Raw genomic sequence first — 13,396 nt, 5'->3', positions numbered from 1 at the left:
GTAACAAATTTTCAGGGATAGAGGGAGTATTTGGACATGCATAATTTTAAAATGTGTTCTAATTTCATCCGCCTCATTCAAAATGTGTGACACGGGAGTTTAGGCTGAGTATGATAAAGTAAGGTAATAAAGGTGATTGTGAATAGATCCTCGAGTTTTAGTTGGGGAGCGGAGGGGTGTTTGTACATTAAGAGGAGGCCCGGGTGAATCTCGATCACTCGGGCTAGGCAGTGTCGGCCGATTTTGCATGGGCTAAAATTTGCTGAGACGACTAAAATTTGGGCTGGACTGCCTAATTTTTATATATCATCCCCTTAGGCCCATTGTTCTAATAAGAACACAATCAGCTATTAGATAATTGGGTCGGCCCACCCTTAAATGGACCACTCTACAACTCATACTACGTAACGATCTATAAATATATAAAAGACGAGTTTTTAGGCTAAATTTGAATATACAAGAGTTTTGGGTGGATTTTAAATATTTAATATTTGGTGAATATTTCTTATCATTTGATATGAATGCATTTGGAAATTTGGAGTCTCCATAAAATCAATTAATACTCATTTTTACAGACAGTTATAACTTATGAAATCGATTACTATATGCTAATTGACCAAGTTAGTAAAAAAAAGTAACGGCAAGTTATTATGAGTTTTAATGCTCATCAATATAGTAACTGAAATCACGTATCTATACATATATTTTGCATCTATATATATTGGCTGCAGTTATATGATATAATTTCATCATTTATGGTAGATGATTGGAAGTTTTTGAATATTTCTTTAAACTTTTGTGTATAAATATGTCATTTAGATTTTGCACAATACCATGCATTCAATCTAACCATATTTGTTCTGATCCTGTTGCAGTTGTGTGATTCGCTCTTGAAGGACTGAAAAGTGTCTGATCTGCGTACAGTGTGTTCAAAAGGAAATAACAGGTTCCCTAGGTCCAACAAATCCACTAGATCACGCGGTCTAGGAACTCATTGGTCGCAGGAAATCCCGGTCGTCGGACACACAGATCACTTCTTTCAAAAACCCTCAACCACTTTACTAAACCTAGTATAGGAAAGTAGGGATCGATCTCACAGAAGGATGCGTAATACTCATGTTCAAGGATTTGGGTGTGTTTTTGGTGTTGGCTGCTGCCACGCATTTTTTCTTGGGTTGAGGAAACAAATTAAACTTGACTTGGGAATCTTTAAAACTCCTAAGCTAACAGCTAAACCTAGGCAAAATTATAAGAGAACGCTGCAAAAGAATTTAACTGCTCAACACTTGATCTAAGAAAACTGTTTCACTACTAGACCTAGGAAACAACCGACTGTGGGGACCATGACTGAAAAAGCGAAGTTCATACGAAAAGCTGGCAGAATAACTAACTCTAGTACTAACTAACAACGACATCGTCTTCTACAACCAAGTTGCGTAAAACTCATAAGAAATTCAACATGAACGAAGTCAAAACAGAGCAAACTAATTTTAAATCAAATTTATGCATGAACTACGAAGAACTAACATTAGACGAAGCAAAACAGAAAACAAGAAGAAAACTCGAATCCATCTAACAACTTTCTTTTCTCACGTCGAATCCAACCTCAGACGCTAAATCCACTCCGGATCCAAGCGTCCAACACGAACTCCAACCAACAGAAACACTTCATCACTTCATATTCGAACAAAAAAAAACTCCAAACAGTCAATAAACCACAGATCTATCACCAAATTCCCATATCAACCACCACAACATCAAAATGAAACAGAGATCGACAAAATACTTGTAGAAATAAACTAACAGCAGAGAGATCTATGCAAATCGACTTGAAATTCAACTGCTAAACGCAGATCAACAAAACGGAAAGACAATAAGTATCATCAACAACCAGGTCGACTCCAAAAGTGAAGTTCGACAGCAAAAACGAGCAAAACAACTGAAATTAAAAGGAATTGTATCTTCGTCCACACTCGGACGGTGTTGCCAACCGCGAACTTCTAAAGAAAGTAACCTTTCGTACCCGACTACCCCAGATCTCCCATTCCCAAGTGTGTGTAATGTGTGTGAACTAAGAAGAGTGAAAAAAAATGATGTTCTTTGCGTTGCATGCTCTTCTATATATAGGCATTGGAGTGGGGCCCAGCGAGGTATAGATAAGACTTTGTTGCCCTCAGCTATTGACTCCTCTGTCACGCCAATTTTTCCTTTTAAATCCTGCTCACTTCGTTCCTTTCCTTCGCTAGACCATATCCTTCAATACTTCCTCGATCTAGCGATTTTCTTCACACACCTGGCTTAGAAAATGTGTTAGACCCAGCAAATTATAACATTTTTCGCACATTACCGATGCATGAAATTAGCCTTATCAAACTGCTCACACTTAAACCATACTTGTCCTCAAGTATAAAGACAAAAAAGGAAAAGAATAAGGCGAATTTCAAGCAAGGTTATCTCTTGACCGACTCCTAGACCTAGACACAAAGAAAAACTAAGTAAATATAAGAAAAATCATACAAACACATATACATGAGCTAGCTTCAATTTTTAGGCATTTGTCCCTACAAGATTAAGGTCAATTCAATAGGTTGCACTCCTCCAAATAGGCCCTTTCCCTTCCTTTACCTAGCCAATCTGTCAGCTTGTCAAGATAGCTTTCTACTTACCCGATTGCTGGATTCACTCGATCACTCATTCCTCACCAGGGATGTTAGGATCGATTCTCTCTTAAATTAGTGCTACACCACTGAAGCGTCGGGTTATGAGAGTTCCTCCTTCCTGGGTCAGGCTATTATCATTCCTGCTTTCTAGACCATTTCCCCCTGGACTTCGTCCAGCTTATTCCTCCTTTTTTATATACATTTTTTCTCTTTTTTTTCCCTTTTTTTTTTCTTCTAAACTTCGTCCAGCTTATTCCTCCATTTCTCCTTTCTTCTGGACTTCGTCCAGCTTATAACGCCTTACCCTGGACTTCGTCCAGCTTATACCTTCATAACCCAATTCCCTATTTTTTCTCCTTCACACCTCTTCTCTCTAAGCATTCAGTGGTGGCCCTTAAACATGTGTTAGCTCGAAGTTATTTAAGGCTTATAACTCACTATTTAGTAGGGCTTCATAACTAAGTAAGTAGAGGCATCCTTCATCGTTCTTGCTTCACTTAGATTAACTAGGCTTATTTAAGGAAAAAAACTTCTAAGTTGAAATGCCTCCTATCTTCAATTACTTTCACTAAGGGAATCATGCTGTATTACATCCACTGGCTCATGCGACAACACTTAAGACTTACAGACTCTTGTCATGCAAACAAAGGTAATGCATTGACTCCTCTCCCCCTCCCACTTCACTCAAGCTTGTCCCCAAGCCATCGTCGTGAAGGGGGGAACAGAGAGATCAATGCAAAATAACAAAACAGATTATATAAACACAAACTTCTCACACTTAGACCAAGCAATGGGCTAAGTGGGAGAAGAAACACAATAAACAGAAAACACAAGAAAAATAAAACACAACAAAACAGAAAATACAAACTTCTCACACTTAGACCACACAGTGGGCTAAGTGGGAGAAGACACAACAAATATAAAACACGTATATAACAGGAATAAAACTAAATAAATAAAAAAAAAACTAAAAGAACGAAAAATAAAAGTTACTTGGTCAAGAGATGATGGGTCACTTCTGGGGCTGGCTCCCTCGAGAGCCAGACTGGGGCAGGATTCCGGGTCGGGTCACTTTGACTTTCTTCTTTGCTGGCTGCTCCAGCTCTTCTTCCTCCTGTGTTGCTTGTTCAGGTACTGGCTTCCTCACTATAGACTTTGGTTTTGGTGGGGCTGGAACTTGCATGGGAACGGCCGGGGAGATCAACTGCTTGAGCGATTGCTGCGACTGCCTGACGGAGGGACTGCTCTGAGTGGGCTGCCTGACTTCACTGCTGGACCCAGGAGCTCGACTGGGTCAAGGGGAGCGTCTGCTGCAACCACTTTAACATCTTCAATGAAAGCTCTACTGCTTCCGTCATTCGCTCATTCTGTTTGGCGCACTTCACCGCCAAATCAGCAATGTTGCCCCTCAGGGTCGTCACTTCCTCCTGATTCCCCATAAATTCCTTCCTTATTCCACCAAGCTCCTTGATCATTTCTCTCCTCATCAACTGCATTTCTTTCTTCACGTCCTGGACTTCCTTGCGTAGCTCTTCAAACTCTTCACTTGGCATGGCTTTCTCGGCTTCCTCCGGCTCTGCCTTCACCTTGTCTCCCAACGAATAGAAGAGAGTCTTGGTGCCTTGAGTCTGCAGCAACCCCTTGTTGAAGAAATAATCAACACTAAACACCTCTGGGGGTTCGCACATGACTACCAGCGGAGCGGCTTTGGCAATTTTCATTTCTATGTTTCTCTGGAGGTAAAGGTAAGCGCCGATGAGGTGGCAGGTGTACATATGACGCCTCGGGCTGCTCGTCATTTGGTGGCACGCCTGCGCCAGCCAATATCCGAGGTGCACCTTAACACCCTTCGCCATGCACCATGTGAAGCAGAGGTCGGTAGTGGTGAGAGCTGAATTCGCGCTGCCCATCAAATTATAGCTGACAAACGTTTGAGCAAAGCGGAGAACCCGGTCTTCAATGTGGGAGGCCTTAGAGTAGCTGGACTTAAACGCCCCCGACTTAGGGTGCGTGACCAGTTCCCATGCCGTCTGTACTTTGAAACCAGGCGTGTTCTTTGGCCTTCCAACCATCCTGTCATTCCACGCCCCCTCTTCATCTTCGGCCTGGGTAAACAACCCCATCCTCAGAGACTACTCCCTAATGCTCAACTCATACTCCTGATTGAAAAGCCTGAATGTGATAGAATCCGCGTCGAGATCAGTGTTATTCTTTAAACGAAAAGTGGATAAAAACTCTCTTGCTAAATCCACTGGTACCCTCTCCTGACTGTGCTGCAACAGCCACTCAAATCTTATCGCTCGGATACAGGCGCGGAATTCTTTGTCACATGCAATCATTTTGAGCTCCCTCGAGCTGTACTGCTTTCCTGACTTGGCCATCTTCCCGGCGCTACACCTCTCCTTGTACACCGCGATCCTCTTTTGGTCGTCGAACTGCCTCATCTCCTCTAGCAATTCTTTAGTCAGCCAGATTACCAGTCGTCCTGGAATCGGCTCTTCTTCAGCTTCCTCAGAGTCATAGCTGGGTTCAGGGATGGGCTCGTCTTGTTCCTCGACAGAGGGTTCCTCGGTTACAGGGGAAAGGGTCTCCTCGACCTCCTGGACGGAGGGAGCTTTCCTAGACCGGGTGGATGAGGTCGCCGCCGCCTTTCCTTTCCTTGCCTTTTCCTTGGCCAAGCGACGCTCCTCTGCCTCTGTTGCGTCAGGCACTAAGTCATCGACTTCATCGAGGAGGCTCCTCCTGGTGTGCCTCCTTTCTGCCCTCTCATCAACCTTGGGCACATCTTCTTCCTGGTCATCAACCAGGTCCACGATCAGTTTCAGCCCTTCCTCGGGCTCCGGTACTCCAGTTGTAGGTAGATCTGATTCCTCTAAAAGCTGTCCTGGGGTTTCCCCCTCACCAACCAACATCGGGGTTGCCCCCTCAATATAAATGGGGTTCTCCCCCCGACATCTCCTGGGGTTGCCCCCTCTTTCACGAACTCAGGGGTCGCACCCCTGAAATCAACCGGGGTCTCATCTCCCGTTTCCATAGGGGTTTCCCCCTCTGCATCTTTCTCCAAAATAGGGGTTTCCCCCTAAGCAACCTTTTCAAAAACAGGGGTTTCCCCCTCAACCACATTATCCACAATAGGGGTTACCCCCTCCGCAACTTCATCTAACACAGGGGTTTCCCCCTTACGAACTTCATCAGAAATAGGGGTTTCCCCCTCACACACTTCTCTACCCTCAAGATTAGGGTTCTCAGTTTCTTGCCTTCCTGTCTCCACCATGGTCTCGTCGTGAGTCGGTTCATCACCCTCCACCCGTTCGTGTGGTACCCCCTCTTCCTCCGCTTTTTGTGAAGCGGTTTCTGCATGTGGAGATGTAGAATCTCGCGGTCCTTCTTCAGGAAGATTCGCCGGTTTTGCAGCCGAATCTGCCAGAATCGTCAGTGGTGGTGCGACTAGCAGCGAATAGGGCATACACCTCCTTTGCTTTCTCGACGCTCCCCACCTTCTGCGTCAACTCTGCCAGCAAGGTTGGGTCATACACAGTGCTTTGGGTAGAATCCATCGGTGTAGATCTGAAAAATGAGAGAAAACTGGGCGAATTTGGTTAGGGTTTAGTTTTTTTTAGAGAGAGAACGAAATTAGAGAGAAGGGAGAGCGAATCAATTTTTCGTCGAATTGGGGATAATTGGAGAGAGAAGGACGACGGTTGCTTTTCTGGTGAAAAGGTGGTGCGGTTGCAGGCATGATGTAAGCAACCGTACAACTTCCATAATTATCGGCCAGAATTTGAATTTCAAAATATTTTTTTCCTCCTCGACTCCTTCCTCCAATCTTCCCTTGACTTCTTCCCTCAGGTTCTTCTTTAGCTAATTCCCTCGACCATGTTCTACAAAAACAAAGAAATGAAGGTTCCAGACTCCTAGGTCAAGGTTAGAGCATAAAATATCGGTTCCCCTTGGAGTCTGGTGCTTCGAAAATATTTTTTTTGGATTTTCTAAGTTTAAAAAGCAATTAAACTATTTACATACTTATTGTATTTCCGAGATTCCCTAGTTCAGTTTGTATTTTCAAAATTGTTAACTTACTCCTTGACCTAGGAATTCATCGGAAATTTCTCCTGTCCGTTTAGGTGATAGTAGGGAGTGCATGTAGTGGAACTTCGTCCACAACACACAACTCGGAATTATCCCTATAGACTTTCACTCTATGACCGTTTACAAGGAAAGGAACATAGTTTGGAGCACTTCCCTGGATCTCCACTGCTCCATTTGCTCGGAGGCCGACGATAGTATATGGACCGATCTATTTAGACTTCAGTTTTCCTGGCATTAGCTTGAGCCGAGACTGAAAAAGGAGCACCTTCTGTCCCACATGAAGTTCCTTGACCCAGAGATTTTTATCATGCCATAACTTCGTTCTTTCTTTGTACCACATGGCAGACTCAAATGACTCCAGCCGAAGTTCCTCCAACTCTTGCAATTGTAACTTCCTCTCTTCTTCGCAAGCTATCGGCTTCATGTTCATTTCTTTCACTGCCCAATACGCCTTGTGCTCAATACCAACAGGTAAGCGACACATCTTGCCAAACACAAGTCTGTAAGGAGACATTCCAATAGGCGTTTTAAAAGCAGTTCTGTAAGCCCACAATGCGTCCCCGAGTCTCTTGTTCCAGTCCTTCCTTGACGGATTAACTGTTTTCTCCAATATCGCCTTAATCTCGCGATTAGAAATCTTTGCCTGGCCATTAGACTGAGGATGGTAAGGAGTCGACACTCTATGGTGAACACCATATTTCTTCATCAAAGCCTCGATGGTGCGATTACAGAAATGAGTTCCTTGATCCGAGATGATGGCCCGAGGAACTCCATATCGGTTGAAAATATTGGCCTTCAAAAATTTCGCCACCTCCTTCGATTCACATGTTATGGTGGCCTTAGCTTCTATCCACTTAGACACATAGTCTACTGCAACCAATATATATGTATTCCCACTAGACGATGGGAACGGTCCCATAAAGTGTTAGAGTTTGTATACTAGAAATCACGTTTCGAGTGATTGAATACTGTAAAACTCTTATTTTATTTTCCAATGAATAAAACAGATTATTTTTGTCATAATGTTGTTATGTTTTACATTTAATGGATGTTAATGCATGTTTAAATGTATAAGTTAACTTAACAAAGTCTAAGTCTTTGTTTTAGTAGACCGGTTGTGGGCGTCGTCCACTTTAAGGTAATACGGTCAGTTCTAAACAAAGAAAAATATGAATTTCACAACCTAGATGGAATTAGACTACCCATCGAGAAAGGTTGCAATGTCAGTCCGTATATTTCTAAGCCTTACTGAAATAAGATGACATTGGTGTGGTATAGCACTGAACGGATCTAACAGCAAGACTTGCCTTGGGCTATCTACTGAAAGGCGAGGTCTTGATAAATATTTATTTCTTAATCAATGTAGGTTAGCATTGAGCATACGGTATTGATTATGCATTGCTTTGACTTATCAAATGGTGCGGGTTTTTCGTAGCCCAATTATCCTGATATATTGGGCAATGGTGATCGATATCTAGCGGTGCTAGGATTGCTATTATATTGAATCGTGCACGAGGTGAGTCTCGTTTGATAATGTCCTCAAGAGGAGCGCGAAACTAAGTTTTATTATTCGGAACCTAGCTAGTTGGAGTATGATTACTCTATGAATAATAAATGAGTGTTTCATGCTAAGTCCACTCTTGGAATTAATAAGAAGTTAATTAATTAAGTCAATAGCAGACATTAATTAATTAATGGACATATTAATCTTAAGCACGGGAAATGAAAGATAAACGGAAACCCGGATTACTTATAATTTCGGATTTGGATGGGGAGAGTTCAATATTACTTCTGTAGTGGCTGCTCGTAATATTCCAATTATAACTTATATTAAATTGTGGGTTCAATTTAATTAGTAAAAAGTAAATTGGATGAGCCCATATCCAAAGCCTTCCATAGATCCCTGTCTGGGCCCAAAAGGAACTTAATATAAATAGGAGAATAAAGGAGACAGAAAATACACAATATCTCATATTGCAATTTTCGAAAATTTCGATCTCTCCCAGCTGTAGGAGATTTCGAATTTGAGTCCTATTCCAAAAAGGATTTCTTCTGTCTTCTTTATTTAAGTCCTAGTATTCTAGTAAGATCAGCCCACACTGATATTAGAGTACAGTTCGGGAACCAGAGAGAAGATTTGTGGTCTAGTACTTAAAGCTACACGTGGAGAAGTCGCTAGCCATCTTCAATTCTTTGGAGAATTAATTAGGTATTATTCTACTCCGTAGAAAAGCATGTTTTAGGTTTTCAATATTCTTAAAGCATGATTAATTCAAGTTATGAGCATGATACATGTGATAATTACGCGAATAGATTTTGTCTAAATAATCTGCTAAATAGATCTGATTATTATGTGATTTATTTACATGCTCTTCCGCTGCGTGCACCAACAATTGGTATCAGAGCCAGTCTTTGGCTCTGATTATTTGGATTTAAATTTCGCGAAATTCATGTATGCATGTCTTGATTGATTACGAAGCATGTTCTTGTGTTTTTATTTTTTATGTTTATGCATGTTGAACTCAAGAACATTCGAATCATAGAACTTGAATTATTCGAACGAACTAGATGTGCGATTCGTCGGCGCTTGCGCCGGGACGAATTGCGCTATGATCGATCGAAGAGGGTTGCCAATCGAGTGGGAGCCGAGGGCGACGGGCATGGGGCGACGCGCCGGCGAGCAAGGGCTCGCGCGCGCCACCGGCCAAGCCCGCCAAACCCTAGCCGGCCCCGATCAAACGCGATGCAACGCGACAGGAGCCGAGGACGTGCGATCACGCGGCGACGCGCATGCGAGCAGGGGCTCGCGCGCGCCGCCGATCGAGACCGCGAGCCCAGGCGGCACCAGACGCGTCGGACGGAGGAAGCCTGGCACGGTGGCTCGTCCGAGAACCACCGAGGCGCCGGTCTTCTTCGCAAAACCCTAACCCTAACCCTAATACCGAAACCCTAGCCGACCCAGCCCTAGCGAGGCGCAACCGAGAGCAGCCGCCGGCTGCTGGTGCGCGCGAGCTCGTCGGGCAGTGGGAGATCGCCGGGAGGTCGTGGCTCTGGCTGCGCCTTCTGGCTCGACGACGACGGAGGGTGAAATCTCGGCGGTTGTCCGCCGGGAGGAAGAAGGGAGAAGGAAGAGCGCGCCGTAAGGCGCGGGTTTTCCGGCGGTCGTCGGGGGGCGAACACGCCGTCCCGGCGAGAATCTCCGGGGATATCTTCGTATCTTCGTTGTGTAGATTCGTGCCAACCTCGAATCTCTAGAAATTGACGAAAGATTATTTTAATGATTATTTAATTGTTTAATTAATAGATATCATTAAAAATAATATTATTTAATGAAATAAAACATTTTGGGAAGATTTCCCTAGATTTTAGGAATATTTGGATTATTTTCTATATCTATGAATATTTTATATCCTAGATGATATAGATAAGAATAATTTAATAGTTTCCTAATTATAATATATATCTAGAATCTATTATAAGATATGATATATATAAGAATACATTAAATAATATAATTGATATTCTTCCTAATCTTGAACTTGGAAATTATATGAATTTGATTTTTCATGTCTAATTAAGATTATAAATAATGTATTTTATTTTAGATATATCTTATAGTAAGACATGAATGAGAATTAAATTCTAGATTAATAGTTTCTATATTAAGATATTAAAGATTATAAAAGATTTAATTATCCAGTAAATTAAATACCAACAGAATTTAATTAGTCTTAATCTGCCTTAAGGCTAAAGGATAATTAATTAAAACCATAACCCAAATATCTAAGCGATAATTATGAACTAATGGTTTATATATGGTCTCCATCGGTTGGACTGCCAAATTTTGTGAAGCTGATTTTCTAATATTATCGCCACCTACAGAGTAGGGACCATAATCCTACGAAAACAGTAAGTTCATAAGGGCGGACTTCTCAAATAATGAATAGAGTGAACTAGAAAGTGATTCCTAATATTATCGCCACCTACAGAGTAGGGACAATAATCCTAAGGAATTGCGAGTTTCAGGGTTCAATCGGAATTTATGAGATAGCTTGATTTTGTTATCAACACATGAACATTGTTATGGGAGTGTGTTGTAGAAATAAAATACTGTAATGCTAAACCAGGTGGTCGTGCTTAGGAAGCATTTGACATGTCAACCTCCAGAGGAGGAAGCTATTGATATGTCGGTGTTGTGACCAGTAAATTGTCGAAATTTTAATGCGTATTAACCTCCTGAGGAGGATACAATTTATTAATTTTGCTGTTGTAAGATTTTGAAAAGTTTTATGGTTAATCTACTCAATTTCCTTACATAAGTTTATGACAAATAGTAAAATCTTCTGTTTGCAGTGCAATAAAATTCGTCAAGATGTCTTTTAATCCTCTTTCTGCCATTCTCAAAGAAAACAAACTCGAAGGCCAAAATTACATCGAATGGAAACAAAACTTGGATATCGTTCTCACAGCAGAAGAGTACAAGTTCGTACTCACTACTCCACGCCCAGCTGTCCCGGCTGCTAGTGCCAGCCAAGCATTGCGAGATGCGCATAGACGGTGGCATAAGGCGAATGAGATGGCTAAGTGCTACATGTTGGCTTCTGTGTCATCAGTACTCAAGCATCAGCATTCTGCCATGGAAACTGCCGCCGAGATCATGACAAATCTCGCAAATCTTTTTGGTACTCAGAATCGAACGGCTAAGTCTCAAGCCTTTCGGAGTATCATGACGAAGTCTATGAAGGAAGGCTCGTCTGTGAGGCAACACGTCCTCGAGATGATGAGTCACCTCAACCAGATTGAGGTATTGGGAGGGACGATCGATCCCGAGTCCCAGGTTACTATAATCCTTCAGAGTCTTCCCCCTAGCTTCCAGCAGTTCAAGCTCAACTTTGAGATGAACAAACGGAATTATACTTTAGCAGAGTTGCTGACTGAACTTCAGTCGGCGGAGGACCTTATGGTTCAAGCTAAAGTAGCTATGATGAGTATCGCGCCTAATTCCTCTGGCTCTAAGGCTAGAAGAGGAAAGAAAAAGGCACCGAACCAAGTAGCAGTCAACAATGCTAAGGGAAAGAAGAAACAGCGGGGTGACAAGAAGCAAACTGGAAAATGCTTCAAGTGTGGAGAGAAAGGTCATTGGAAGCCAGATTGTCCTAAAAAGGGCAAGGCTACAGGTATGCACCATGCCCTAGTAGTCGAGTCATGTTTGGCTTTGACATCTACTCATACTTGGGTTATTGATACTGGAGCAACTGATCATATATGTTTTGATCCTGACTTGATGCAGGTGACAAGACGGCTACATGATCGTGAGATAGAGGTCCAGCTGGGCGACGCTACAAAAGTGGCGGCCGTTGCAGTGGGAGACGTTTATTTACGTTTTTCTAGTGATAGATTTTTGATTTTGAAGAATGTTTTGTTGATACCCTCTTTTAGAAGAAATTTAATTTCAGTTTCTAAATTGTCTTATGATGGATATTCGATTTCTTTTAATGACAATTGCGTTATTAAGAAAGATGGTTCTTATATCTGTCGCGGTATCATGGAAAACAATCTGTACACGATCACTTCTACACAATTTAATCAACGTAAATCAGAACTCAATGCTACATCGAAAATTTCTAAGAAAAGAAAAGAACCTTCAACTTCAATGAATGAAACGTACTTATGGCACCTTAGACTTGGTCATGCCAACGAAAGAAGGATTCATGCGATGGTTGATCAAGATCTTATTAAAGGTCTTGAGAAGGAACCGTTTTCGAAGTGTGAGTCCTGTCTCGAAGGCAAGATGACTAAGAGATCTTTTAGATCAAAGGGGAATAGGGCCAAAGAAGTACTTGAGCTCATTCATACTGATGTGTGTGGACCAATGTCAACCGAGGCAAGGGGCGGTTTTCGATATTTCGTCACCTTTACAGATGACTACTCGAAAATCGGATACATCTATTTGATGCGCTACAAGTCTGAAACTTTTGACAAGTTCAAGGAGTTTAAGGCTAAAGTAGAGACGCAACATGGTAAGAGTATCAAATGCCTGCGATCTGATCGCGGAGGCGAATACCTAAGTGCCGAGTTTTTGGACTATTTATCGGTAGCTGGGATTGAATCCCAAACGACTGCGCCGGGCACACCCCAGCAGAATGGCGTGGCTGAAAGAAGGAATAGGACCTTATTAAATATGGTCAGATCGATGATGAGTTATGCACGGTTACCTGTTTCGTTTTGGGGTCATGCTTTGCTTTCTGCAAACTATCTCTTAGACGTCTTACCTTCTAAATCTGTTCCTACTACCCCATATGAGTTGTGGAATGGGCGTAAGCCCAATCTAGAACATCTCAGAGTATGGGGGTGTCCGGCTCATGTATTGGAAAAGGATCCAACTAAGCTGGAATCTAGGACTGAGGTTTGCGTGTTTATAGGATACCCTAGAGGAACGAAAGCTTATGAATTCTATAGTCTCAGAGATCAGAAAGTGATTGTGAGCACTCATGCCACATTCTTAGAGGAAGACTATGTAATGAATCATAAGTCCAGCAGTGAGATTGCTCTAGAAGAGCTAACTCAAGTTTCAACTTCCATTAACCAAGAACAATTACCAAGTGTAACAACAATTCCAGAAACTTCAACTAATACTCCAGATATTG

The sequence above is a fragment of the Salvia hispanica genome, chromosome 2 (genome assembly GCF_029641045.1).
Source record: "Salvia hispanica isolate PSC_SH4W2 chromosome 2, Shi_PSC_v1, whole genome shotgun sequence".
Classification (NCBI taxonomy): domain Eukaryota; kingdom Viridiplantae; phylum Streptophyta; class Magnoliopsida; order Lamiales; family Lamiaceae; genus Salvia; species Salvia hispanica.
The sequence above is the reverse complement of the archived record's forward strand: the minus strand, read 5'-3'. Positions refer to the sequence as shown.